Below are 24619 nucleotides of genomic sequence, written 5' to 3' on the forward strand. Positions count from 1 at the left end.
GAAGTACTGTCTGAAATGTAAGTGAGAGAATGCAACTAATTTATAACATTCACGTCAAGACAAGGAATTGTTCTGAGACTGTAAAGCAACAACTGAAGCTTGTCAAATAAAAGAATATAGCGTTAATTTTTTTAACCAACCCATTCATTAAAACAAACAAACCATTTAGGAGATGGCTACCAATTCGCTGATATTCGAATCAGTAGAGGATTTTTGTTCGATTTTTTCAAAGCTCAATGCACACAGAGAACAAAGATCAATCGATATGTTTCTTTTGGTTGGAATCCAATCAATATGTTTCTTTTAACCTCTAGGACTGACATCTTGTACCAGCAGATCAAAGGTTGTCCTATTCACCTTTGTCTTGTCTTTTTTTAATCATTCAGACTGAGTCATTGATAAGTAGCCCAAATGGATTCAGTCTCAGACTTCCTGAACTTGCTGAAAGTTATTCACTACTTTGCAGAATGAAACTTGAAGTAGCAGCTTCAATAGCTCTCCGTCTCGAGTACAGATTGAGTCATACAGCATGGAAACAGACCCTTCGGCCCAACTCGTCCATTCTGACCGAAATGCCCCATGTAAGCTAATCCCATTTGTCTGCATATGGTCCATGCTTCCTTGTCAAGACCACCAGCATAATCAAGGACCAGTCTCACCCCGGTCACTCCCTCTCCTCCCCTGTCCCATCAGGCAAGAGGTACAGAAGTTAGAAAACGCACATCTCAAGATTCAGGGACAGTTTCTTCCAAGCTGTTATCTGGCGACTGAACTGTCCTCTCACCATTTGTATCTGCCTCAACTATCTCTTCTGGCAACTCGTTCCTTATACCCACTACCCCCTGAGTGAAAATGTTGCCCCTCAGGTTCCTATTATTAAGGGGCAGTCCATCACACAGTCCAGACGCCCCACCATTGACTACCTCAATGCTTCACACTGCCTCAGAAAGGCAGTCAACATAATCAAAGACTTGTCCTATCCCGGCTGTTCCTTCTTCTCCCTGCTTCTGTCCGGCAGAGGTACAAAAGTTTGAGAGCACGCACCACCAGACTCAGAAACAGTTTCTAGGCTTGTATACACTGGAACTTAGAAGGATGACAGGGGATCTTATCGAAACGTGTAAGATTATTAAGGGGTTGGACACGTTAGAGGCAGGAAACATGTTCCCAATGTTGGGGGAGTCCAGAACAAGGGGCCACAGTTTAAGAATAAGGGGTAGGCCATTTAGAACTGAGATGAGGAAAAACCTTTGCAGTCAGAGAGTTGTGAATCTGTGTAATTCTCTGCCTCAGAAGGCAGTGGAGGCCAATTCTCTGAATGTATTCAAGAGAGAGATAGAGCTCTTAAGGATAGCGGAGTCAGGGGGTATGGGGAGAAGGCAGGAACGGGGTACTGATTGAGAATGATCAGCCATGATCACATTGAATGGCGGTGCTGGCTCGATGGGCCGAATGGCCTCCTCCTGCACCTATTGTCTATTGTCTATTATCAGGCTACTGAACAATCCTTTCGCAAGCTATGGTGTTGTCCATTTCACCTCTACCTCATTGCGGATGCTGGATTTTGTCTCTGGAACTGTTACAATACTGAGAACTATATTCTGCACTCTGTATCTTCACTTTTGCTCTCCCTGTTGTAGGGATTGGCTTAATTGTATCTATGTATGGCATTAACTACTCCGATTAGGTAGCATGCAAAACAAAGCTTTCCCCTGTACCTTGGTACACATGACAATAATAATTTTAAACCTAAAACATGAATAATAAACCAATTCAGCTGTGTTCAATGGTGTTCATTGATAACTCCCTGTGTTTTAACGTTTCCTTCACAAGCAAAATTTGGTTTATGGAATTAAGACTATCTCACTCCGTGGATGTGGTAGCAAATCAACCAGAAAAAGGCTAGCTATTTGGTAATGATCAGATTTTGCACATGTAAAATGTCCCTGGATCAATGTCCTTTCAGAGACACAAAGTGCACACTATCAGACTCCCACTACCACAATCCCGGTGAGCCACATGAGGCAAAAGGAATGCCGCCGAGCCGTGACCCATCCCAACGGCAGGCCTGGTTCACACGTCATGGAAGCCGAGATGCGTCACGGAGCCAATCTTGACCTCATCGGGACATCCGCGTCTGATCGGCAGATCGTATTTCCCCCCCTGCTGCTGGGGCTCTGGAACTGCAGCCCAGCTGGAGCCGGCAGATCCATTGCCATAGCCAACTTCTGAAGCCGACTTTACGGGCCGGTATCACGGCCCCTCGGCAGCCTAGGCGGACTGTTCCAGTACGTTGGACTGCTCTTAGATGTCGTGACCTCTGTTGGTCTGGCAAACGGATAATCTGACAAGGCTCTGGAAGCAAGGGTGTCTGAAAATCGGTGGTGGACATGCATTTCTGTGAGGAGTGAGGCAGCAAGAAATAGGACATGATTTTTGCTCTATGTCCAGTGGAGGCCTCTCGAAGAAAAAATGCATTCATCGTTTGTTTTTATATACCATGCTATTCGTGGTTTCCATCACATTCAATCAGATTGACTTTGACTTAACTTGTGACAATGTGCAGCATGCACAATCTGCCAGGACTGTAATGGTTGGAGTCAGTGTGTCAAATTAATTTTCAAATTCAGAGTGTGATGAATATTCTAGGTCCGCAGCTGAGCATTTTTTTAAAAACATTCTCACTACATTGGTTCTCATTCAAGAAAGGAAAATGAAATGCTTTTTAAAAGCCAATTTCTTGGTATTAATTTCAAGCTGTTTCAGTTGTGGGGATTTACAGAGAGTGCCAGCATAGCAAGGGAAGATAGAAATGACTTTACTTCATGCTTTAGAGATACAGCATGGAAACAGGCCCTTCGGCCCACCGATTAAATCTGGGTCTCTGGCTACTCCTCAGCTGCATCACCGTGCCGCCTTAAATTAAAAATTGTCCTCTGTAAATTGCAATTGGTGTGTAGGGAGTGGATACAAAAGTGGGATAACATAGAACTAGCGTGAATGGGTGATCAACAATAGACAATATAGATAATAGACAATAGGTGCAGGAGGAGGTCATTCGGCCCTTCGAGCCAGCACCGCCATTCAATGTGATCATGGCTGATCATTCTCAATCAGTACCCCGTTCCTGCCTTCTCCCCATACCCCCTGTCGGACTTGGTGGGCTTGTTTCCATGCTGTATCTCTGAACTAATGGTGAGTTTTTGGGCAAGCATACAATTAAATGGACTGGTGAGTGGGGAAAAGCAATGGGACAAAGCATAGAATTTTGAAGGAAGTGATAGTTTTGAGAGTGTCGGCACATTTTTTTGAAAACAGAGACAGGAGCATACCAAGCTGTAGAATAAAGAGAAGTAGTTGAGTTGCCAAAAATCAGGTCAGGCTAGACTGGCGGGTCTCATGGAACTGCAGATGCTGGATCTAGCATCTTGTACCACCATGAAAAAAAGCACAAAGCACTTAACAAACTCAACAGATGAGGCAAAATCCGAAGAGGGAATAGACAGGTGACATTTCAAGTCAGGACCATTCTTCAGACTGGAAGAATCTGATGGAGTCTCAAGAGACTAGCCGTCATGCAGAACATGAATATGATGAAGATTGCGAGGAGGTGATGGGGAGAATGTGTCAGGGTATCAGGGCAGTCCTTCTTGCCACCAGAGTTCCCTGGTTATCTGATTTATCACCCAAACCCAGAATGGCTCATATATTTCAAACCTAATCTTCTGATCTTGTACAGGTGTACAAAATCATGAGAGGAATAGATCAAGTAAAAGCAGAGTCTCTTGCCCAGAGTAGGGGAATCGAGAACCAAAGGACATAGGTTTAAGGTAATTTAATAGGAATCTGAGGGGTAATTTCTTTTTACACAAAGGGTGGTGGGTGTACGAAAGGAGGAGGTTGTTGACGCAGTTACTATTGCAGTGTTTAAGAAACATTTAGAAAGGTACATTGATAGGATAGGTTTAGAGGGATATGGGGCAAATGCATGCAGGTGGGACTAGTGTAGATGGGACATGTTGGTCGCTATAGGCAAGTTGGGCTGACAGACCTGTTTCCACTCTGTATGACTTTATGGCTCTTTGTGATTCTGTGACACCATGACTCCGTGACACCGTGACTCGGGTTCAGTTTATTGTCACGTGTACCGAGGTACATGAAATGCTTTTGCTGTGTGCTAACCAGTCAGCAGAAAGACAATACATGATTACAATCGAGCTATCCACAGTGTACAGATACATGATAAAGAAAATAACGTGAATAACCTTTAGTGCGAGATAAAGTCCAGAAAAGTCTGATCAAAGATAGTCTGAGGGTCTCCAATGAGGTAGATAGTAGCTCAAGGGTCTCTCTAGTTGTTGGTAGGATGGTTCAGTTGCCTCTGCATCAGACTCTGTGACTCTAAGGCTTTAATTTAAGTTTCAAAGTACACATCCATTAAATGATAAGAATTCATTTAAATGTATTCTGAATATATCTTCTGTGCTGAACTACCAAGCTGGCAGTCCTATTAAATGCAATAGCGAAGCTCGGATACAGGGAGTCAGAAGATGATTTTGGACACAGCAGCTCAAAGTGGGTTTTATCTAAATAAGACAGTCTGCTCTACTGCACAAATCTGCCCGCCCTCCAATATTTTATTAACTAGGTCTGGAATTCTATATGGTACTTAAATGGCCCAAAGATATTACAGATCTGGCAAAGAATTAGTATTAAAATGTTCTCTGATAATGAGCCAGCTTTCATATTCTGACCCTGTAGAACATGCCATAAAACTACAAATTAGTTTGTTTCATGACATCTGACCTCATAACATATTTTTGTTCATTTAGAAACAAATGACATATTCATACTCTGCAATATTTTTAAAAATCTGCGCCTAACAAGTTATCCATTTAAAGAGTCATTTTTTCCATGTCTGTAGGTGGAATCTATTTGCTAGTGGTTACAGTCTTCTACGCATTGACTTTAAACATATGTACTAAACTAATAAGAGGACAGGCCAGAACTACAGGGCGACCACCGATTCTCTGGCAACTGGTGGTCTGGCACTTCCTTTAATGACAAAATTACGAGAGCGCATTTGAAATCCCTCCCAGAAATCCGCCCGACTGGGACTTCCGCGACCGATCGGCAGGTCGAATTTGCCCCATGCGGTCAGGGCTCTGGAACTCCGGCCCAGCTGGAGCCGGCAGATCCGTTCCCAAAGCCAACTTCCGAGGATGACTTTGCAGGCCAATATCTCAGCCCGTCGGCGGCCTAGGCGGACCGTTCCAGTACCGTTGGACTCCCTTCGGAGGCCGTGACCTCCGTTGGTCCGGCAAAATGGATAATCCAGAAAGGCTCTGGAGCCAAGGGTGCCGTAAAATCAGCGGTGGACGTGTACTTCTATCGAGTCTCCCCTCATCCTCTGACACTCAGAGAAAACAATCTTTATCCAATCTCTCCTGATAGCTAACACCCTCTAATCCTGACATTATTCTGGTAAACCACTTCTACACCCTCTCCAAAGCCTCCATATCCTTCCTGTAATGGGGCAAACAGGGAGGGAAATAAATCAGAATTTGGTAGGTTAACAAACATTTTCTTGAGTCACATTTCTTGCAGCTCAAGACCGCAAGAAATTGCAGAAATTTGTAGATGGAGCCCAGTCCATCACACAGACCAGACTGTGTAGGAAGGAACGGCAGTTGCTGTTTTATACTGAAGATAGGCACAAAATGATGCAGTAACTCAGCACAGTGCTGAAAACTACATTCTGCACCTTGTATCTTTCCCATCGCTCTACCTACTGTACTTGAGTTTGACTTGATTGTATGGTATTATCTGATCTGATTGGTCAGCAGAAAGACAATACATCATTACAATCGAGCTATCCTCAGTGTACAGATACACGATAAAGGGACTAACGAGAATAACGTTTCGTGCAAGATTAAAGTCCAGTAAAATCCGATCAAAGATAGTCCAGTATCTCTGGAGGACATGGATAGGCGATGTTTTGTTTTAAGTTAAAGTGGGGTGTTGACCTATCCAAGTCCTCTAAAGATACCCACTGACTTAATCCCGCACTTTGTGTTTCACACTTGACTGCCCAGTTTCTAATGTTCTGTTACTGAATCCAGATGGAAACTTGCCTTCCCCTGTGCTGCCAGATTCCAATGTGTGTCTGTTTTCTAATTGTGGAATTGACTGTTCGAGCCGCACCCTGCCTCACATGCTTTGCTGCACAGATGATTCACAGATTGCATGAACAAATTTGTGCAGGCAAACCAGCGCTTCTGCACTCACTTACTTGGGGTTGTTGAAAGCTCCACTTCGCCAGTGATTCACAAGGAAAACAGTGGCGCAGCAAGCAGTAGAGTTGCTCCCTTACAGCCCCAGAGACCCAGATTCGATGCAGGTTTGTTGGTTAATACTCAAAGACGCACAGATTTGTAGGTTAATTGGCTTTGGTTCATTGTAAAAATTGTCCCTAGTAGGTCAGTGTATGGGGTAATCACTGGTCAGTGCGGACTCAGTGGACCGAAAGGGCTCGTTTCCGCTCTGTAGCTCTCTTAAAAAGTCTGAAATCTATAAAAAGAATAATAATAAGTTTAGGGGAGACACGGTGGCACAGTGGTAGAGCTGCTGCCTTACAGCACAAGAGACCAGGGTACGATCCTGACTATGGGTGTTGTTTGTACAGAGCTTGTACGTTCTCCCTATGACTGCGTGGGTTTTCTCCGGGCTCTCCTGCTTCCTCCACACTTCAAAGACATGCAGATTTGGAGGTTAATTAGCTTTGGGAAAGATTGTAAATTGTCCCTAGTGTGTGGGGATCACTGGTCGGCCAGAACTCGGTGGGCTGAATGGCCTGTTTCCGTGCTGTAACTCTAAACTAAACTAAACTAAAATCAAAAGCAGAAAAAAAGATTTGTTGGGGACTGGAAGGTTGCAAATCAAATCCAGAGTATTTCACTGCTGCCCTCTGTTACCATTAACCTGTGCTACATTTTACCAGCTTCTCTAACATTTTACTTATTGTAAATCAACCAATGTCATACTTTGCAGTTGCAGAATGAAATAGGTCACCTGTGACTTTAGTACAATAATAACTCAAGACGTAAACACGGGTGCAGATCCATTAACTCAGAGTGATTTCATGCCAATGTTTCCACTCCTCCCTTGGCCAGGGCACCTTGCTTGGACTAATCATACGTTTTTGTGAAGTAATCGCACAAAGCTTTTCTGTATCGAACCGTGAGCAGCAATCAGCCCCTTGCTTGTCAAACCAGAAACTGATCATAAAGACAAGAAAAAGTGCCACAGTCCTGTTAATAAAGAGCAGCATTCCTTTAAAAGTACAGAGTCAGGCGTAACAAAAGCAGACGACCAAGTGGCACTGATTCCTACCCTGGTATCTTGTGCTGTGCTTGCCTTTCTGTTGAGGTCTCCTCGGACTGTTATGCTTCACACTACTGCTCAGTGCTGAGGCTCCAATCAGACATCCAACAGCTGCAAGTCATAAATTTCGGTCTGTCATGGTTCAAACTAATCATGTGCGTTTGAGGCACCGACGCCTTTTATAAATTCCCTGCCCGGGATTCCTTTCTGCTGCACTGCTTGCATTCAAAATATTTACTACTATTTGAGAAATGATTAACTGGTTATTTTCAAACCTCCAGAGCCGATTACAATAAATTCTTGGCAAACTGTTCTCAATTTATATTCAAGTCTTTCGGAAAAAATATACAATGAAACTGCTGAGGGCTGGGACATTCCATGGCACAATGGCAAGAACACCATTTGAGGAAATACTTCAACCTGATTGAAGTATTTTCACCTTGGGGGAAAGGTTCTGACTGTCTGCCCTGTCTATGCCTCGCATAATTTTATGTACTTCTATCAGGTCTCCCCTCAACCTCCGGTGTTCCAGAGAAAACAATCCATGTCTGTCCAATTGCTCCTTATAACTAATACTCCCTAATCCAATCCAAGTCTGTCTAACCTCTCCCTGTAGCTTCTACCCTCCAATCCAGGCATCATTCTGGTAAACCTCCTCTGCACCCTCTCCAAAGCCTCCACATCCTTCCTGTAATGGGGTGACAGGAACTACACACAGTACTCCAAATGCGGCCTGACCAAAGTCCTATAAAGCTGCATCATGACTTCCCGACTCTTATACTCAATGCTCTGACCAATGAAGGCAGGCATAACAGAGGCCTTCCTTACCACTCTAAATGTTTCTTTTGGTTAAGAACAGACAGATTGTGAGGGGTCAGTTTAGTGAAAGATAAAAATAAAAAGTCATAGAGTCATACAGGTTGAAAACAGGCCCTTGGCCCAACTTGCCCATTCTGACCAACATGCTTCATCTACACTAGTCCCACTTGTCTACTTTTGGCCCATATCCCTCTAAACCTATCCATGTACGTCTAGATGTTTCTTGAGCATTGTGATAGTACCTGCACATTTTTAACTTGCCCAATTTTTAAATCTTAAAATTTTAAGAAAAAAAAATATTTTAGAAAGGACAAAACCTTTTCACAAATTGGTTTCATGAAACCTTGGAGTGAAAACTAACCTCCAAAATTGAGTAAGCTGGTGTCAGGGGAGCAGAGATAACCTCAAAGACATGAAAGCTGAGACCCATTTGCCTCTAGTTTCAGCTTTATAGCAAGAGGACAATGGGTGGACAGTTTGGTGCTGGCTCGAAGGGCCAAATGGCCTCCTCCTGCACCTATTTTCTATGTTTCAACTTTCTCCAAAGATGGCAGGACATACAATTAAGTATTTTAAAGAGACTGGGGACATCGTTGATCTGCTTTGCAGCATGAATAATGGCCATAGATAAACACAAAATGCTGGAGTAACTCAGCGGGTCAGGCAGCATCTCTGCAGAAAAGGAATTGATAACATTTCAGTTTGGGACCCTTCTTCAGACTTATGAAGAAGGGTCTCGACCTGAAACGTCACCTATTCCGATTCTCCAAAGATGCTGTCTGTCCCGCTGAGTTACTCCAGCATTCTGTGTCGATCTTTGGTGTAAACCAGCATCTGCAGTTCCTTCCTACACATGAATAATGGCCATCTCAGATTCCCATACCTTGGGAACCCTGTCAACTACATGGATCTGAGAACACCCTTAATGAACTAATTTTACTGAACCATCTGTGGGCCAAGATGAGTTCTCCTCCACCACTTCCAAGCTCTACTACTGTCGTCTATACCCCTACAAAACTGCTATATAAAGTGCCACATAAAAAGAGTCAAGTGTCAAGGGTGTTTTATTGTCAAATGTCCCGAAACGGAACAACAAAATTCTTACTTGCAGCAGCACACCAGATATGTAAACATAGTAAACCCATAATAAACACCACGAGGAAAAGAATTGCATCGTTATAGAAGCAATCTTTTTTTTCACCTGAACAGGAATAAACTTCTTGCTTCTTTAACTTTTATGAGAAGTTTACCTTAGCATCCAATTGTTGGCAGGAATCCCAAACATACTAAAATGCTGAAATGTGGAAACAGGGAGTTATTTTACACAAAAGGACACAAAGTGCTGGAGTAACTCAACGAGTCAGGCATCATCCCTGGAGAACATGGATAAGTGACGTCTCAATTCATGATCCTTCTTCAGGCTGTGAAGAATCAGTCTGAAGAAGGGCCCCGACCCAAAATGTCACCTATCCATGTTCTCCAGGGATGCTGCCAGTCGCGCTGAGATACTTCAGCACTTTGTGTTTTTCCTTGGTAATCGAACATTTGCAGTTCCTTGTTTCTGCAAACTGTGACTTCATGTCAGGTATAGTTAATTATATCTTCTATGTTACTTTTTATTACAAACCAGGAAAATCTTTCCCTGTTATTAGGTACCGTGTGTCGGGGAAGAAGTCAGCTTATATTCCGATTAATTGCGCGCAGAAGACATCACAAATGGGTTTTTTGACATTCCAATTAAAAAGCACAATTATGGTGATACTTTACAGTACAGACTGATGCCATTATTTGGAAGTCAGATCCTTCCTTGTCATATCCCTAAAGTGCCATAATGATTTGTAGGTCCATCAGTAACAAGATACCCGATGACCTAATCAATAGGTTAATGCAGCACTCTTCCACCTGCAAGAAACATTCACCATCTCTTGCAATGTTTGCACGATGAGAAATTGGATCTGTTAGAGTCACAGAGTCATAGTCATAGAGTGTGGAAACAGGCCCTTTGGCCCAACTTGCCCATGCCCATGCCCATCTCTCATCTACACTGGTCCCACTTGCCTGCGTTTGATCCATATCCCTCTAAACCTGTCCTATCCATGCACCTGTCTAATTGCGTAGCAACCCGCCTCTCGGCCCGGGAAGCTGCCATTGGTGGAGCGGGAGCACCCAAGGTGAAACTTGAGCACCCAAGGAAAACCCATGCAGTCAGAGGTAGAACGCACAAACTCCGAACAGATAGCGTCTGCAGCCAGGATGGAACCCAGGTCTCCGCACTGTAAGGCAGCAACTCTACCACTGCGCCACAGTGCTGCCCTTTCAACTCATGTAAACATCAAAGGCAGGAGAAAAAAGCAAGGCGCTGAACTTGCTCTAAACCTCTGCAAAACAAGCAGTGTAAAAATGGACAACTATAGCAATTAGTTTAAAAGTTACAACTTTCCAGGATTTGGGCCAATTATTTGCAATTATAATTGGTAGCGCAGAATACTTGTAGTCCATTTCTGCAGCTTCATGCTGTTTCCTTTCAGGATTGTCAGGAAAGACGAGTTTCATCGTCGTGGGGAAATTAAACAAATCCATCTGGTGGGTATCTGAATGATTGATTGTATTGGGTGTGGGATTTATTTTTCAAACCAGTTGTACTTTCTGTTGAAGTTGATCCTGTCATTTTAGTGCGAAGTAGAAAATTTTAAATGAGTGTGATTTTGTTTTGTTTTGTATAATGCTGAATACTTGAAGATTGCATAGGACAAAAAGACCATAGGATATAGGAGCAGGATTAGGCCATTCAGCCCATAGGGTTGGGCGGCACAGCGATGCAGCAGTGAAGTTGCTGCCTTACAGCGCTAGAGATCCGGGTTCAATCCTGACTACGGATGTTGATTGTACGGAGTTTGTACGTTCTCCCTGTGACCACGTGGGTTTTCTCTACATCCTTCCTGTAGTGGGGTGACCATTGAAAGATACTACTATTTGCCAAGGAATAACAATGACAGAGTCCCAATACTTATTTGTTGCAAATATTTTTGCGATCAATTAGCATCATATACCAAGTAGCACATTTTTAAAATTGTGTAGTATTACAAACACTTTGCTGCCTTATGCTGGCAGAACTGCTGCTTCACAGCATCAAAGACCCTGGGTTTGATCCTGACTACGGGTGCTGTCTGTATGAAGTTTGTACATTTTCCCTGTGACCACGTGGGTTTTCTCCGGGTGCTCCAGTTTCCTGCCACATTCCAAAGATATGCAGGTTTGTAGGTTAATTGGCTTCTGTAAACTGTCCCAACTGAGTAGGGTAGAACTAGTGTAGGGGTGATCGTTGGTCGACGCGGACTAATTGGGTTGAAAGGCCAGTATCCATGCTGTGTGTCTAAACTCTGCGACCGCGTGGGTTTTCTAGGAGTGTAGTGGGGGGGGGGGGGGGGGGGAGGAGGTAGTAGTGGTGAGTCTGGTCTGTGCTACATCCAAAACTCTCTCCAGTTTCTTATGTGTGTTTGGCCAAACTAAGCTGTGATGCATCCCAATAGGATGCCTTCTATGGTGCATAGACATGGACTGAGGACCACCTGGAAGGCCCGGCTCACCCAACAAGAAAGGAAGGAGTACTGGCATTGTAGTAGTGGGTTTGTTTTGAATAATTTAGTATTGTACATATTATTGTAAATAGTTGAATAAATTATTTTTGATTAAAAAAGAAGAGAGGAAGTAGATGGACGGAGTGCCGGTAAACAGACCAGCTGCAGCAATCAGTGCACAGTCTCGACAGTGCAGTGGGCCACTTAGAGCTGCCAACTATCTCACTCCCAAATAAGGGACAAGGTGACGTCACCGCCTCGCGCCCCACATGACCTCACCCAGCCAGCAGCCACGTGCTCCCGCTCCACCAATGGCAGCTTCCCGGGCCGGGAAGCGGGTTGCTACGCAACCTCCATTAGGCGACACCTACATAGTCTGGACATACAGCGGCTGTCGGGCCTATAGTATCCGGACCTACACTGCCCGGACCTACACTGTCCGGAACTACAGCGTACGGGCCGACAGAGAACCCCCCGGACCTAATGCGGGCAGGGGCGGTCCCGTACAGGACAAACCAATTTAGCCCAAAATATGGGATGTCCCAGCTAATACGGGACAGTTGGCAACCCGAGGGCCACTGGAGGCTCAGCAAAAGCCTGGGGCTTGCACTCGGCGCTGCTCCAAGGCCAAACGCAGCCTGCAGTGGTGGAGTAACAGAGGACACCACGGCTATGCTCAGCCAGGCTGACCCTATAGAGTTGCCAGGACAACGGGCCTTCATGGTCAGGCCAAGATCCCTGCACTTACAACAAATGGGCTTGAAATTGGCACCAAAAAACTCTGTATACTGTCACAGTGTACTTCTGCTATACACTTGTGCTGTACCTGAGATGCTCATCTAAGTGCTTATGTATAGTGATAACTGTACTGAACTGTATATAAAAATGAATTTAATTGTACCTCGGTACATGTGACTAATAAAGTACCAATGAACCATTGGACATGAACCTGAATTGCTGCATTTATCATTACTGTGCATATACAGTTTACTCCATGTGCTTCAGGTGAAGATGCCTGGGCAGGAGTCTGTGCGTTGTCTGTGAGGGCAGCATAGTGGCGCAGCGGTAGAGTTGTTGCCTTTCAGCACCAGAGACCCACGTTCGATCCTGACTCCGGGTGCTGTCAGTACGGAGTTTGTACATTCTCCCCTTGACCACGCGGATTTTCCCCAGGTGCTCCGGTTTCCTCCCACACTCCAAAGACGTACAGGTTTGTAGGCTAATTGGCTTGGTATAATTGTAAGTTGTCCCTAGTGAATGTAGGACAGTGTTAGTGTGTGGGTCAGTGCAGACTAATTGGGCCGAAGGGGCTGTTTCTGCGCTGTATCTCTCAACTAAACTAAATAAATATTTACATGGACCAGTTGACTGAGAAACTTTTTTTTTCTCTCTAGAAATAATTTTGTAAATTGGAAAGTGCATATTGTATTCTCACAGATCAGCTCCAGCAGCCAATTTTCTTCAAATATCATTCATTGTATTCTTCATCTCATTTATATTGAATGCTTTACTGGTAACCTTTTCACCATTTATATATGCTTTTAATTGAAATGTTCCCTGAAACTTCAATTCTTACTCCTTACTTTACATTTCCTTTTCATAATACTGCTAACTACAGTAAACCATTTCTGTAGAATACCACGAAACTGACACTGGCACAATCCAATATTAATCTTTTAAAACACTTCATCATGTATCCTAGGCTCAGTCCGCCTTGGCCTACACGATCTCCCGTTTGACAAACATTTTAACTCCACTTCCCATTCCCATACTGACCTTTCTGTCCTGGGCCTTCTCCACTGTCAGATTGAGGCCACACGCGAATTGGAGGAACAGCACCTCATATTTCACTTGGGCAGTTTAAAACCCAGCAGTATGAATATTGATTTCTTTTATTTCAAGTAACCCTTGCATTCCCTCTCTCTCTGTCCCTCACCCTCCCTAGCATCCTGCTAGTTTCACTGTTCAAATCCTCTCATTATCCTGTACCCGAGGTACAGTCGTGTGCGGTGTGTAATAGTACTAAACCACAACAACAGAGGGAACGGCTTCTGCTGCATCCAGTTCCAGAGTTGCCCTGGTCCTTGATGGCAACCGATATCTTTGAGTGGCACAGTCAACAGTACCTGGTGCTAGTGGACTCATGTTCTGGTTGGTATGAGATTGACCAGCTTCACACCGCTACTCCAACAGCGGTTATCACAATGCTAAAGAGACACTTTTCAGCCCATGGAGCACCACATACCCTCTTGTCAGACAATGCTAGGCAGTTTACTAGCCAGCGATTCAAAGACTTCGCACAAAGGTAGGACTTTACTCAAGTCACCAGCAGCCCAGAGTATCCCCAGTCGAATGGGTTGGCTGAGCGAGCAGTCCGCAGTGCGAAACAAGTTATGAAAAAACCTTATAGGGACATCTTTCTCGAGCTTAATCTCCGAAATGTGTCACGTGATACAACACTTGGATCTCCAGTGCAGAGACTGATGTCGAGACAAACGCGCACTACCCTTCCAGTATCAAATAAACTGCTGGAACCCCACACGTGTAAGCCTCAAGAGGTGCAGGCTCAACTTCTTAATAAACGGCTGGCACCGAAGGTGTGCTATGATCAATCCAGCCGACCACTCCAGCCGTTGGCAGAAGCTCAGGTTATCTGGTTACAGACCCTGTACGGCTACAATCGTATGGGCGTAATAAAGGAGACATGCCAAGAGCCCAGATCTTACATTGTGCAATTGGAAGGAGGGTTCTACAGGAGGAACCGAAGACACCTGTTGCCCTTAAACGAGCCTGCTCCAACACATGAAAGTCCATTTGATGTTTCCACGGATTTCCCGGATACTGGAATGTGGTCAGAGGACAAGGATGTTCTCATGGGTGATGGACAAGTAACAATGGACTCCGAGCGGCCTCGGGTTCAAGTGGTTGAGTCTGTGACTGTGGTCAAGTCACCTGTGAAGGATAACGCGGAGAGGCTTTCCAGGAAATCACCTGTGAAGGATGCCGCGGAGGGGTTTTACAGGACATGTCTGCAAACCCAATCCTAAATACCAAGACTCCTAAGTACCACTTCTTCATGTCAGTCATTGATTGGTGTTGTTTTGCTTTGCTTTGCTGTAGTTATTGTATAGTTTGCCATTTTATTCATTTTGCCATTTTATTCATTTTGTATAAGAGTTGCCATAGTTTAGCATATGCATGCTTGTTTTTATTTCATGGGGCACTAGCTAAAAAAGAGGAATGTAGATCAGTCACTATATTCCTGATCCATGTCAGGTGTTCCCTTGGACTGTTCCTGGAATGTCTTACCTAGCGCATGCGTGCTAGGGAGGTTCAGACAGACTCTGGGGAGTATTCAAATGGAATGCACAGGCTTGGTCTTTGTTCTACAGCCTCGTGGTCAACAAAGCACAGGATGAAGTTTAACTATGTCGTTATTCACACAACTTCATAGATAAGTACAAGCCCAGTTGACCCATTCTTTCATATGTCAATCCCGCCATCCCAGGAATTAACCTGGTGAACCTAGGCTGCACTCCATCAATAGCAATAATACCTTCCTCAAATTAGGAGACTAAAATTGCATACAGTACTCCAAATGCGGTCTCACAAGAGCACCTGTATAACTGCAGTAGGATCTTTGCCTGTCAGGGAGTTTTAGCTGCAGAACATCCACCTTTTCCTTCTCTCTACCTTATCATGAATATGAAGACTCCTACTGTACTCTAATTTGAAATCAAATGAGGAAATATCATCCTTCAAACATTACGTTTTAAAATGTAATTATCCTTTTTATGATTTTGTAGCTCCATTAACTAGCTTGTTTCAAAACCGCAAATAAAAGTTCAATAACCTCTAATTAAAAATGCCCAACTTTACAAACTGTACATTCCTAATATACTTCTCAGACTTGCTTTTACTAATTACATCCCAGTGCAACATCGCTTGTGTTTAATCTTTGATGTACTTGAACTGAAAAATCTACTTTGAGGTGGATATGTCCCAGTGAGTGAGTTCGGTATTCTGGCTGAGCATGCGCAGGTCATAGGTCGCGGGGGGGCAAAGCATTGTCGCCAGCTGATCTGCTGAGTGGAAACAAACCTTCGTTTCATCCGCTTTTTCCAGTTTTGCTTCGTAGAGGAAAGAAAATACTGCTTTCAAAACTGTTAATTAGGTGTATATATGGTTAATTTGTACAAAACTATGATATTTTGTAGGTTTTATTGCTTTATAGACAATAGACAATAGGTGCAGGAGGAGGCCATTCGGCCCTTCGAGCCAGCACCACCATTCAATGTGATCATGGCTGATCATTCTCAATCAGTACCCCGTTCCTGCCTTCTCCCCATACCCCGACTCCGCTATCAGTACCCCGTTCCTGCCTTCTCCCATACCCCCTGACTCTGCAATCAGTACCCCGTTCCTGCCTTCTCCCCATACCCCCTGACTCCGCTTTCAGTACCCCGTTCCTGCCTTCTCCCCATACCCCCTGACCTCGCTATCCTTATGCTTCAGTGAGGGAGCAAGATCGTGACTGAATTACCTACAAACCCTGTATGTGTTTGGGGTGCAGATGGAAATCACAGCAACCGGGGAAAACCCACGCGGTCATGGGGAGAACGTGCAAACCTTGTATAGACAGCACCCGCTGTCAGGATCGAACCTGTGTCTCTGGCGCTGTAAGGCAGCACCTCTACCACTGAGCTTCCACTAATCAATAACATAAACTGGCAGTGAACAATTCAGTTGTCAGAAGTGCAGTTAAAGTAGGTTTTATATTTGTTTGATTGATTGAAAGATACAGCATGGACACAGGCCCTTCGGCCCACCGTCCATGCCATGCATCAATCATTCGTTCGCACTGGTTCTATGATATCCCACTTTCTCATCCTTTCTCTGCATACTAGGGGAAATTTACAGAGGTCAATTAACCTACAAATCAGTACGTCTTTGGGAGAAAACTGGAGCATCGGGAGGAAACCCTCAGAGTGAGAACGTGTAAACCACACAGACAGCAGCCAAGGTCAGGATTGGACGAGGGTCATTGGCACAGTAAGGCAGCAGCTCTACCAGCTACCCCACTGCCACCACCCAATTTGTATTAAATATGTTTCTAACCCTTTAAACGTTGTTATTCATCAGCCTAGAACCTTGCTATGATATATTAAGACCATTTCCAAAAATTACAATAGTGACTAGATTTCAAAAGTGCATCTTTGGATCTGAATGAGTTTCAATGGATATTTAAAGTTGCTGTATTAGTCCATTAAAAATATTTCCTGATCATGATTAAGCTGTCCACATGGCAACGCCAGTCATATAAAGGGTCCATTTCCATGCTGTATCTCCAAAACTAAAACGTAGCAGTTTCAGGGGAAGACCACCTAAGGAATAGTGACTGAATAATTCACGTTACCAGTTAACACATAGGTTAGTGCAATTATTTTGTTAACTTGGACAACTGCTTTAGTTTAGTTTAGTTTATCGTCACGTGTGTAAATACATGTAAGTATTGTAAATACATGATTACATTCAAGCCATGCACAGTGTACAGATGCAGGATAACGGGAATAACGTTTAGTGCAAGATTAAGTCCAGTAAAGTCCAATTAAAGATAGTCCGAGGGTCTCCAATGAGGAAGATGGGAGGTCTGGGCCACTCAAGTCGGTGATAGGATGGTACAGTTGCCTGATAACAGCTGGGAAGAAATTGTTCCTGAATCTGGAGATGTGTGTTTTCATACTTCTGTACTGCTTGCCTGATGGGAGAGAGGAGAAGAGGGAGTATTTGCGGTGAGACTCGTCCTTGATTATGCCAGTGGCAAGGGAGCATGAGGTGTAGATGATGGAAGGGAGGTTGGTTTGCATGATAGTCTGTGTCAACTACTCAATCATGTGGCAGAGAAATAAGCCTTTTGGCCTAATTCATCCATGCCGAGCAATGTGCCCAATCTATGCTAGTTCCATTTTCCCACATTTGGCCCGAATCCCTCTAAACCTTTCCTGTCCAAGAGTCTTCTAAATGTTCCTATGCTATACATAAAACATGAGTTTATCGCACAAGAAATCTTCTCAAACTAACTACCTAAGTGCCCTTGGCTGGAACACCTCTGATGGGGGCGCTGGTTAGGTACTAGTGGCGAGAGTTACTGCAGGTTTCTGGATTCATGAGTACTTCTGGAACTCGGACAATTCCCACAGAATATTAGCCGTAAGGCACACCAGTGGAGCTGGCATACAGTACATAATATTCCATAAATAAATAATGGCAACCTGGGGCATGAAGTTGGAAAATATGAGCTGGAAAGATAATACACAAGCAGAAAAATAATGAGACCAGCCCTCAGATTCAAGAACCCGAGTGGTCAGAATGTGGAAAGTGCCCAGCTCAAATTTTCACCTCGGTTCTGAAAGCACGGGGTCCTCCTCTCATTCATGTCTTTCACTCCTCTTGTGCATTGGCTTACATTGCATACCGACTGACATGTGGAGTCTGGTGTCAGATTAGAAACATCTTGACCTGCCCAACATAGCCGACTAAAAATAACTGGCGCCTCCAGGCTAGGGATATGTTGGCCATCAGACAGGAAATTGCTGCTGGTTCACTCGCCCCTCCAGTGTATTTTTAAGGACTTTGTGGAGACAGCGTCAGTGGGACTTTTCCAGTGCCCCAGTTAAATTTAAAGGCACAGTATGGAAACAGGCACTTCGGCACACCGAAGTCAATGTTGATCACCCCTTCACACTAGTTCTGTGTTATCCCGATTTCTCATCCATTCCCTCAATGTCAGCTGTGGGAGGTGGCAGCGCGAGGCACTAAGGCTGAAGGCCGGCGGGCCCAGGAGAGGGACAATAGTTCACTGGATGACCAGATGAGGGCGATAGCTGCAATGGTTTTTATAGCCATCTGCAGCTGGGACTGTACCTCTATAGGCTCCTCTGTCAAGCTTCTCAAGTTTGCCGATGACACAACCCTGATTGGACTGATCCAGGATGGGGAGGAATCTGCCTACAGATGGGAAGTGACATAGTTGGCATCCTGGTGCCTTCGTTACAACCTGGTGCTCAATGCTCTTAAAACAGTGGAATTGATAGTAGACTTTAAGAGAGCTCCCCCCACTCACCATCAACAACACCACAGTCACATCTGTGGAGTCATTTAAGTTCCTTGGAACCATCATCTCCAGGGACCTTAAATGGGGGGCCACCATTGACTCCAGTCAAAAAGGCCCAACAGAGGATGTACTTCCTGCGGCAGCTGAGGAAACACAATCTGCCACAGGCAATGATGGTCCAATTCTGGAATTGGACCATCGGTCCAATAACCGGAAGTGACGTGAGAGGACGCTGGCGTTGTTTGTTCGCCGCTTCTCACCACTTCTCTTTTTGTATTAATTTTGCCGTTTTTGAAAAGATTTTCTCAGCTTGCAAAAATCCCTCTGCTTAAACTAATCCTTCTGCTTGACCACCTGGTATCATCTGCCCAGCTCTTCCACCGCTGCCTCCGCACCCTTGGACTCCGCACCCTTGGACCTCTCACTCCTGTCTGTGCTCCTGTCTCTGCTGGCTTGGACTGCTCCCCTGTGGGTTACCTGACAGCTAGCGCTGCAGTCATCAACTCGCTAATTGCTAACGTTAACGCTACCGCTAACGCTAACAGCTGCCTGGCTGCCTGGCTACCTCCTCTGCCTGCACGTCCTCAGCTCCCTATTTAACCCTTAGGCTGCTCAGCTTCCTCGGTCCTCATAGGCCTTGCTCTGGATCAGCCTGTTGTGCCTGCTGTGACGTTTTGATCTCTCCGGGCTCTATGCTCCTTCGCTCCTGCCTGGCATGGCACTGAAGTACTTGGCTGCGAGGCTGCTCCAGCTCAACAACCACTCCACTCCGACATGCATCTCTGCCATCATCAACCACGGACTTCTACGACGACCCAAATACATCCACAGAGGCTCCGGTCACAAGTTTGTCTACTCCCAGACCGGTCACTCCATCCCTGCACTCTGGTCAGCTGATCGGACTTCCACTCGTCCATTACGTCATCACAACAACGCACACGAGCGTGCCCCCTGTCTGCAAGCCCTGGCTAAATCACCCGTGTCCATCCACACCACACAAAGCAACATGAAGCTCACTCTGCTCAACATCCGGTCCCTCAACAATAAAAGCCACATTCTAAATGACTTCATCCTGGAAAATAAACTGGACTTCCTCTGTCTGACAGAAACCTGGCAACAACCTCTGGATTACCTCCCACTCAACCTCACTACACCCAACGGATACTCCTACATCAATAAACCACGCTCGGAAGGCCGAGGTGGTGGGATTGCCGTAATTCACCGACAGGACTTCAAGATCAACCTCATCTCCATCTCATCTGCTCCTTCATTTGAACACCTGGCTTTCAAACTCTCTGGCCACACAAAATTAGTCATGGCAGTTGTCTACTGCCCTCCCAAACCACACCCATCATTCCTTTCTGACTTCTCTGACTTTCTGACCCAGTTCTGTTCTCTCTCCCCCTCAATCCTCCTCCTCGGTGATTTCAACATCCATATGGACTCCACTGACTCCACAATAACCGCTGACTTCACTGAAATACTCAACTGCTTTAACCTCACTCAACACGTCAATTTTCCCACCCATAACCGTGGGCACATTCTGGACCTTGTCTGCTCCACTGGACTAAATCTACATCACCTCTCTGGCTCCGACCCCACCCTCTCCGATCACTTAGCCATCACCATGTCTGTCAACATTCCCACCCCAGCTCCAAAGCAAAAACGCAAAATCAACTTCCGTAAGCTGAACTCTGTTTCACCTACCTCGCTCTCATCCTCCCTCTCTGAAATAATGTCCACCTCTCCCTTCGTTGACCTCCACAGCCCCTCTGACCTCACTGACTACTACAACCGCACTCTCTCCTCCTGCCTCGACCAGCTTGCACCTATAAAAACCAAAACAGTTTCCTTCACCCACTCTGCTCCCTGGTTTACCCCTGAACTCCACGTGATGAAAACTCATGCCCGCCAACTTGAAAGACTCCGCAACAAAACAGGTCTCACAATTCACTCCCAAGCCTACAAAGACCACATACAGCACTATAAAGATGCCCTCTCCCACGCCCACTCCACCTACTACTCTCAAATAATTCACTCTGGCTCCGGAAACCCAAAAACACTCTTCTCTACAATAAACAAACTCCTCAGCCCCCTGGACACCATCTCCCAATCATTCACAGTTGACAAATGCACCACTTTCCTTTCATTCTTCCAAAGCAAAATAGACAACATCTACAGCACGTTAACCACCAACGCACCTGCTCCCCCTCAAACCACCTGCCCCCCCTTATCCTGTCAGCCCCTGCCTCAATTCTCCCCAATCTCCACCACCGACCTCTCTGACCTCTTCACAGGAATAAAAACTGCCACCTGCTCTCTGGACCCCATCCCCTCCAGCTTTGCCAAGGCCTGCCTTCCTGCTCTCTCTCCACTTATCACTGCAACAATAAACTCCTCCCTGTCCACTGGCATCGTCCCGCCATCCCTCAAAATCGCTGCTGTCACCCCCATTCTGAAAAAACCTGGTCTAAACCCTGACACCCCAAACAACTTCAGACCAACCTCCAACCTACCCTTTCTGTCCAAAGTTTTGGAACGTGCTGTAGCTTCCCAACTCAAATACCACCTCTCTACCAATAACCTGTATGAAACTTTCCAATCCGGATTCTGCTCAAACCACTGTACTGAAACTGCGCTCCTCAAAATCACAAACGACATTCTCCTCTCCTCCGACGCTGGCAACCTCAACATCCTCATCCTACTTGACCTCAGCGCCGCCTTTGACACCATAAATCACTCCATTCTCCTCACCCGACTTGAAACCTCCCTTAACATCACCGGCACAGCCCTATCCTGGTTCAAATCTTACCTCTCTGACAGACACCAGTTCATCTCCATTAACAACTGTAAATCCCCCACCGCTCCCCTGCCCCAAGGTGTCCCCCAAGGCTCAGTCCTTGGCCCACTCCTCTTCATCCTCTACCTGTTCCCCCTTGGTCAATTAATCCGCCGTCATGGTCTCAACTTCCACTGCTTCGCCGATGATATCCAGCTCCTCATCTCCACCAAGTCAATTTCCCCCACCACACACTCTACACTGACAAACTGCATCACTGAAATAAAATCTTGGCTTCAATCAAATTTCCTCAAACTCAATTGCAACAAATCTGAAATCATCATCATTGGTCCAAAAACGCTCACCAAATCCACCCAAAACTTCATCCTCAACATTGATGGTCTCCCAGTATCCACCTCACCTCACATCCGGAATCTTGGAATCATCTTTGATCAAGCCCTCTCCTTCGACAAACACATCAAACACATCACAAAGACAGCCTTCTTCCACCTCAAAAACATTGCCCGTCTCCGTCCATCCCTCTCCTCCACAGCTGCAGAAACCCTCATCCACGCCTTCATCACCTCCCGTCTGGACTACTGCAACAGCCTCCTCTATGGCGCACCTTCAAAAATCATCAGTAAACTTCAATACATTCAAAACTCCGCTGCCCGTCTACTCACCCACACCCCGATCCGTGACCATATCACCCCCGTCCTTTATAAACTCCACTGGCTCCCCATCCCCCAGAGAATCCAGTACAAAATCCTCCTCATAACCTACAAAGCCCTCCATAACCTGGCCCCATCCTACCTGACCGACCTCCTCCACAGGCACACTCCCACCTGCACCCTCCGCTCTGCTGCTGCCAATCTCCTATCCCCCCACATCCGGACCAAACTCAGATCCTGGGGGGACAGGGCTTTCTCCATCGCTGCTCCCACCCTATGGAACTCACTACCCCAAACCGTCAGAGACTCCCCCACACTCACCACATTCAAAACATCGCTGAAGTCTCACCTGTTCAGTACTGCCTTCAACCACTGAAGGTCACCTCACCTTCTGTCTCCCTTCTCTGTTCGTTTATTTATTTACTTATTTATCTATTTATTAATTTCCCTATGTTCTCTAAATCTCTGTAAAGCGTCTTTGAGTATATGAAAAGCGCTATATAAATAAAATACATTAGTATTGTTATTAATTCTATACTGCCATCGTAGAGTCTGTCCTCACCTTCTCCATCATGGTCTGGTTTGGCTCAGCCACCAAGCACGGCATCCGGAGGCTGCAGTGGATTATTCGATCAGCTGAGAAGGTTGTTGGCTGCAACCTTCCCCCCATTGACGAGCTGTACACTGCAAGGGCCAGGAAGCAAGTGGGCAAGATCATCTCTGACCCCTCTCACTCTGGCCACAAACTCTTTGAAGCACTTCCCTCTGGAAGGCGACTCCGGACTGTCAAAGCCGCCCGCCACAGCCAGACATAAAAACAGCTTTTTCCGCGAGTAGTGGCTCTACTCAATAACCGAAAGTCTGTAGCCTCTTTTTGCTCTGGTTTATTTCACTCACATGTCTAAACTATAATGTTTTATACTTAATGTTTTTTAATATTTCATGCTTTAATCTTAATTGTTTACTGTATGTTCGTGTTGTTACTTGCGAGCGGAGCACCAAGGCACATTCCTTGGATGTGCACATACTTGGCGAGTAAACTAATGCAATTCAACTCAATTCAATGGTCACAGGTAGAACGTACAAACTCTGTACAGACAGCACCCGTATTCAGGATGGAACCCGGGTCTCTGGTGCTCTAAGGTAATTTTCAAGATGAGGCACGGAGCCATTAGCAAGGGATCGGTGTTTGCAGGACCCTATTAAAGACAATGGTTCCGTTCCTCCAGGATATTGAGTTGGGGGACTTTCATCTATTCCTCGGTGAATTGTTGTGTTTGGGAAGAGGGGGGGGGGGGGGGGGGGGGGGAAGAAAAGTAAAACTACACCTTGAATTCTGAAAATGCATGTGGAATATAGATGCAGTGAATCAGGTGAAAAGCCAAGACCGAGATTGAAATTTAATGGGGTTGAGCAGTAGACCTTGACAAGTTTAATAAGGCTGTTGTAAAGCATTAGAATTTAGAGCAGACAAAACCTTAGAAACTATGTATGGGCGGCCAGCAAGAACAAACTATTCAATAGTTGCCAGTAAATGAGTAGAAACCAATAACTGTGGTGTAGCTATCTAATTAAGACATATTGATGTGAAAGCTTTCCGAGTCCCTGAAGGTACCAGCTTCAATGGTCCCTCTTAAAGTTGCAAAGAATTATTGTTTTGCAAATTGTTTTTCTAAGAAACAAAACAACTTCAGAAAAATGTGTTTGTTATTTCTTCATTCCTCCATGGATGATTCAGTTAAAAGTATTCACGAGATTGGGAATGCGCCTCCCATACGATGCAATAAATCAATTAGCTAATCAGTATTAATTTAAACAACCCAATGAAACAAATTAGAACAGTTTTAAAACAGAATAAAGTGCAAGTAGATCTGTGCCGGTTCACTGTGCGATGTGACCATCCAGCTCAGCAGGACCGCTTCATAGCAGCTGTGGCCCTGGGGATGAAGCTGTTCCTGAATCTGGAGGTGCCGGCATAGAAGGCCTTGTATCGTCTGCCCGATAGTAGAAGTTCGAACAGACTGTTGCAGGGGTGTGAAGAGTATTTCTGGATGCTGGTGGCTTTTCTGCGGCATCGTGTGCTGTAGATGCCCTCCAAGGATGGTAGCTGTGTTCCGATAGTCTTCTGAGCTCTATAGACTACCCGCTGAAGAGCTCTCCTCTCTGCCTCCGTGCAGCTGAGATACCACACAGGGATGCCATGTGTTAGGATGCTCTCTCTGGTGCAGCGGTAGAATGTCATCAGCAGCTGTTGGGGCAGACCAGACTTTTTCAG

At 45.3% G+C, this 24619-nt stretch overlaps 1 protein-coding gene across 5 annotated transcripts in view; it reads right to left on the reverse strand.

The window, feature by feature from the left end:
- The window catches only part of sgcg (sarcoglycan, gamma), a 208918-nt gene that overhangs the window by 152821 nt on the left and 31478 nt on the right, over positions 1-24619 (reverse strand). For 2 of the 5 annotated variants that reach the window (XM_078403075.1, XM_078403077.1), the window contains exon 4: positions 7393-7494. The exons of 2 other annotated variants lie outside the window; for them this stretch is intronic. The gene's annotated coding sequence lies outside the window, so the exon portion shown is untranslated. Of the gene's footprint in view, positions 1-7392; positions 7495-24619 lie in introns of those variants that run through there. One more of the 5 variants, XM_078403079.1, reaches the window with a different exon arrangement.

This window comes from Rhinoraja longicauda, chromosome 7 (assembly GCF_053455715.1).
Source record: "Rhinoraja longicauda isolate Sanriku21f chromosome 7, sRhiLon1.1, whole genome shotgun sequence".
Taxonomy (NCBI): Eukaryota; Metazoa; Chordata; class Chondrichthyes; order Rajiformes; family Arhynchobatidae; genus Rhinoraja; species Rhinoraja longicauda.